The sequence below is a fragment of the Rhinopithecus roxellana genome, chromosome 5 (genome assembly GCF_007565055.1).
Source record: "Rhinopithecus roxellana isolate Shanxi Qingling chromosome 5, ASM756505v1, whole genome shotgun sequence".
NCBI classification, from domain to species: domain Eukaryota; kingdom Metazoa; phylum Chordata; class Mammalia; order Primates; family Cercopithecidae; genus Rhinopithecus; species Rhinopithecus roxellana.
In genome coordinates, this window is record NC_044553.1 from 62801824 (window position 1) to 62807823 (window position 6000).

Genomic DNA, 6000 nt, shown 5'->3' on the forward strand with positions numbered 1-6000 from the left:
TTATTTATTTGTTTGTTTGCTTGTTTGTTTCGAGATGGAGTTTCACTCTCGTTGCCCAGGCAGGAGAGCAATGGTGCGATCTTGGCTTACTGCAACCTCTGCCTCCCAGGTCCAAGCGATTCTCCTGCCTCAGTTTCCCGAGTAGCTGGGAATACAGGTGTGTGCCACCATGCCCAGCTAATTTTGTATTTTTACTAGAGACAAGGTTTCTCCATGTTGGTCAGGCTGGTCTCGAACTCCCAACCTCAGGTGATCCACCCGCCTTGGCCTCCCAAAGAGATGGGATTACAGGCGTGAGCCACCATGACTGGCCTAAATCCTCTCTTTAATGCACTCATTGTGTGCATTGAGAAAGCTCCATTCTGGTTATTGGCATGAAGTTCAGGGATTTCCAGGAGGATGAACACATGGTTAATGGGCCCCATGTGACTTCCTCTAAATCCATGAAATAATAAAATAAAATAAAGCTGGGGAGACAATTAGGAAGTAGAGAAAGTATCCAGGACACATACATTTCCCAGTGAAGACAGGAAAATCCAATATAATATTTTCCCGGGTTTAAGCGACAGATTTATAAAATTTAAAAGCTGGCCGGGCGCGGTGGCTCAAGCCTGTAATCCCAGCACTTTGGGAGGCTGAGATGGGTGGATCACAAGGTCAGGAGATCAAGACCATCCTGGCTAACACGCTGAAACCCCGTCTCTACTAAAAAAAAAATACAAAAAACTAGCTGGGCGAGGTGGCGGGCGCCTGTAGTCCCAGCTACTCAGGAGGCTGAGGCAGGAGAACGGCGTAAACCTGGGAGGCGGAGCTTGCAGTGAGCTGAGATCCGGCCACTGCACTCCAGCCTGGGCGACAGAGCGAGACTCCGTCTCAAAAATAAATAAATAAATAAATAAATAAAAATAAAAAAATAAAAAAAAAAATAAAAGCTGGGCTTTGATGCACTTAAGGTAGCTTCTTTCCTAAGCTATTTCTTCATAAATCTGGGATTTTCTGTCCTTTTTAAAGATGCTCTAGCCAGAGACAGTGCAGGCCAAAATTAACTTTGAAGTAAGCCAAGTTTGTGTTTGATAATTGTGATCTCTTTTCTGAACCTCTGACTTCTGTTAATTTTTTTTGTTTGATTGTTTTTGTTTTTGAGACAGAGTTTCGCTGTTATTGCCCAGTCTGGAGTGCAATGGCACAATCTCAGCTCATTGCAACCTCTGCCTCCTGGGTTCAAGCGATTCTCCTGCCTCAGTCTCACTAGTAGCTGGGATTACAGACGCCCGACACCACGCCCAGCTAATTTTTTGTATTTTTAGTAGAGAGGAGGTTTCACTTTGTTGGCCAGGCTGGTCTCAGCCTCCTGACCTCAGGTGATCCATCCACCTCAGCATCCCAAAGTCCTGGTATTACAGGCATGAGCCACCGCGCCCGGCTGACTTTTGTTAATTTTTAAAACATCTCCTCCTACCTCTTCCAGGCAACCAGTTTCCCTTAACATTCTTATTACATCTTGGAGTGAATTTATGTGATATTTTTTCCACTAGGCTTAATGTACTTCTCAATGTAGATGGTAAGGCCTTGTTCTATGTTAAAGAAATTTCAGGCCGGGCACAGTGGCTCACACCTGTAATCCCAGCACTTTGGGAGGCTGAGGTGGGAGGATCGCCTGAGGTCAGGAGTTCAAGGCCAGCCTGACTAATATGGTGAAACCCCATCTCTACTAAAAATATAAAAACAATTAGCTGGCTGGGAGTGGTGGCTTACGCCTGTAATCCCAGCACTTTGGGAGCCCGAGACAGGCGGATCACGAGGTCAGGAGATCGAGACGATCCTGGCTAACACGGTGAAACCCCGTCTCTACTAAAATACAAAAGAAATTAGCCAAGTGTGGTGGCCGGCGCCTGTAGTCCCAGCTACTTGGGAGGCTGAGGCAGGAGAATGGCGTGAACCCAGGGGGCGGAGCTTGCAGTGAGCCGAGATCGTGCCACTGCACTCCAGTCTGGGCGACAGAGCGAGACTCCGTCTCAAAAAAAAAAAATTAGCTGCGCGTGGTGGCGGGTGCCTGTAATCCCAGGTACTCGGGAGGCTGAGGCAGGAGAATCACTTGAACCAGGGAGGTGGAGGTTGCAGTGAGCTGAGACTGCACCACTGCACTCCAGCCTGGAGGACAGAGCAAAACTGTCTCAAAAAAAAAAAGAAATTTCAGTCATCAAAAAAGACTTGGGTATATTATTTTATAATAACATTTTGACTACAAAAGTAATACATGTTCACAGTAGATACAAACAAACAGAAAAGTAAAAAGAAAAAAATGAAATGTATTTGTAATCCTACTATACAGATATAACTACCATTATCATTTTGGTATGTGTATGCATATAAGCATACATAATATTTGTAATAAAAATGAGATTATTTATTTTATTTTTAAAAATTTATTTTAAATTTATCATAATTAGGCCAGGTGCTGTGGGTCATGCCTATAATCCTAACACTTTGGGAGGCTGAGGTGGGTGGATGGCTTGAGCCCAGGGTTTCGAGATCAGCCTGGACAACATAGAAAAACTCTGTTTCTACTTAAAATACAAAAATTAGCCAGGCATGGTGGTGCCTGCCTGTAATCCCAGCTGCCTGGGATGCTGAAATGGGAGAATTGCTTGAGCTGAGGAGGTTGAGGCTGCAGTGAGTCAAGATAGAATCACTGCATTCCAGCCTGGGTGACAGAGACCTTGTCTCAAAAAAATAAGAAAAGAGAAAAAAATTTTCATAACTGTGGTCAAGTACACATAACATAAAATATGCTATCTTACTTATTTTTAAGTTTACATTTCAGTAGTCTTACATATATTTTCACTGTTGTGCAACCAATCTCCAGAACTTTTTCATCTTGCACAACTGAAACTTCATACAAATTAAATAATAAGTCTTTATTTCCCCCTCCCTCCAGACCCTGGTAACCACCATTCTACTTTTTTTTTTTTGAGACGGAGTCTCGCTCTGTCGCCGGGGCTGGAGTGCAGTGGCCGGTATTCAGCTCACTGCAAGCTCCGCCTCCCGGGTTTATGCCATTCTCCTGCCTCAGCCTCCGAGTAGCTGCTGACTACAGGCGCCCGCCACCTCGCCCAGCTAGTTTTTTGTATTTTTTTTAGTAGAGACGGGGTTTCACTGTGTTAGCCAGGATGGTCTCGATCTCCTGACCTCGTGATCCACCCGTCTCGGCCTCCCAAAGTGCTGGGATTACAGGCTTGAGCCACCGCGCCTGGCCTCATATTAAAATCTTTACTTACATCCGTAATTATTTTTCTAAGATGCATTACTAGAAGTGGAATTGCTGAGTCAAAGATAATTTACATTTTTACGGTCTTTGGTACCTATTTGCCAACTGTCTGACTAACTTTCTGAAAGGATCTACCAGCTTATACTCCTATCAGCTGCATCCATTTATTTGCATCTCAACATTAAGAACATCTTTTTTTCAAATATCTATTTCATAGACAAAAATATGAATTCATGGCCAGGTGCAATGGCTTACTCCTGTAATCCCTGCACTTTGGGAGGCCGAGGCGGGTGGATCACAAGGTCAAGAGATTGAGACCACCCTGGACAACATGGTGAAACCCCGTCTCTACTAAAAATACAAAAATCAGCTGGGCGTGGTGGTGCACGCCTGTAGTTCCAGCTGCTTGGGAGGCTGAGGTAAGAGAATCACTTGAACCCGGAAGGTGGAGGTTGCAGTGAGCCAAGATCGTGCTATTGCACTCCAGTCTGGTGACAGAGCAAACTCCATCTCAAAAAGAAAGAATTCATGTCCTTTACATTTGCATTTCTTTGATTGCTATTTACCTTGAACTTTAAAAATATTTATCATTGTATATGTCTTTTGAGTCCTTGATGTGTTAAGAATATTACATTTTTGCTGGGTGCGGTGGCTCACACCTGTAATCCCAGCACTTTGGGAGGCCAAGGTGGGCAGATCACCTGAGGTCAGGAGTTTGAGACCAGCCTGACCAAAATGGAGAAACCCCATCTCTACTAGAAAAAAAAAATACAAAACAATTATCCAGGTGTGGTGGCGCATGCCTGTAATCCCAGCTACTCTGGAGGCTGAGGCAGTAGAATCGCTTGAACCCGTGGAGGGGGAGGTTGTGGTGAGCCAAGATGGCCCCATTGCACTCCAGCCTAGACGACAAGAGCAAAACTTCGTCTCAGAAAAAAAGAAAGAATATTAAATTTTTGAGTGTTTTCTATTTTGGTTGTAGTATATATGTCTGTTTAAGTGTAAATATTTTGAAACAGATTTAAGAAAGTATTTAACAGCGTAAAAGGTAAGAGGAAGGAAGATAGTTTTATGTATGAGTACTTGATGTCAAAATGGTAGCCACTAGCCACATGTGTTTATTGGGCCCTTAAAATGTAGCTAGTGGCCAGGCACGGTGGCTCATGCCTGTATTCCCAGCATTTTGGGAGGCCGAGGCTGGCGGATCACCTGAGGTCAGGAGTTCAAGACCAGCCTGGCTAACACAGTGAAACCCCATCTCTACTAAAAAATACAAAAAATTATCTGGGCATGGTGGCAGGCACCTGTAGTCTCAGTTACTCGGGAGGCTGAGGCAGGAGAATGGCATGAATCCGGGAGGCAGAGCTTGCAGTGAGCCGAGATCGTGTGATAGCACTTCAGCCTGGGTTACAGAGCGAGACTCCATCTCAAAAACAAAACAAAAGAAAACAAAAAATTAGCCGGGTGTGGTGGTGCATGCCTGTGATCCCATCTACTCTGGAGGCAGAGGCAGGAGAATTGCTTGAATGCAGGTGGTGGAGGTTGCAGTGATCCGAGATCACGCCACTGCACTCCAGCCTGGGTAACAGAGCAAGACTCTGTCTCAAAAATAAATAAATAAATAAAAATTTTTAAAAATTTGCAAACTAACATTCTATCTCATTATTATAAAGCTTTCCTCACATGAGCTTAATAAAGCTTTCTTGGCCGGGCGCGGTGACTCAAGCCTGTAATCCCAGCACTTTGGGAGGCCGAGACGGGCGGATCACGAGGTCAGGAGATCGAGACTATCCTGGCTAACACCGTGAAACCCCGTCTCTACTAAAAAATACAAAAAACTAGCCGGGCAAGGTGGCGGGCGCCTGTAGTCCCAGCTACTCAGGAGGCTGAGGCAGGAGAATGGCGTAAACCCGGGAGGCGGAGTTTGCAGTGAGCTGAGATCCGGCCACTGCACTCCAGCCTGGGCGATAGAGCGAGACTCCGTCTCAAAAAAAAATAAAAAAATAAAAAAAAAAATAAAGCTTTCTTCTCTTTTTAAGGACTCAGGTAGAAGAGATGGGACTTGTTCAAATGAGTGCCACTATGTGATTTACCTTTCTTTGTGATATGATTGTGCTTAATTCAGCATTTCTTCACATTCCCAAAATTTACCATTCTTTGACTCCTACTATGCTATTTTTACCACTCCCCAGAAGAGAATGGTAGTCAAGGTTCTTCAGACAATGAGGAAGTGAGCAGAGGAGTATGCTCTGAGGCTTTAGATACCTGAACATAAATTGAGATGACAAGAAAGCAGTATTATGGGGGTGAAGTTGTGGGCTAGGTAGTAATAGAAGGTAGGAGTGATTCTATTGGAAAAGTTCCTCAGACATTAAGAGAAGTCTCCAAAGTTGTGTTTAAAAAGGCCCCTGGGTTGGGAGGTCAAGGAGGGTGGATCATGAGGATCAAGGGATGGAGACCATGCTGGCCAACATGGTGAAACCCTGTCTCTAATAAAAAAAAAAAAAAAAATTAGCTGGGCGTGGTGGTGCATGCCTGTAGACCCAGCTACTCCGGAGGCTGAGGCAGAGAATCACTAGAACCCAGGAGGGGGAGGTTGCAGTGAGCCGAGATTGCACCACTGCACTCCAGCCTGGCGACAGAGTGAGACTCTGTCTCAACAACAACAACAACAACAACAACAACAACAACAACAAAAGACCCCTGGGGCCAGGTGTGGTGGCTCATGCCTA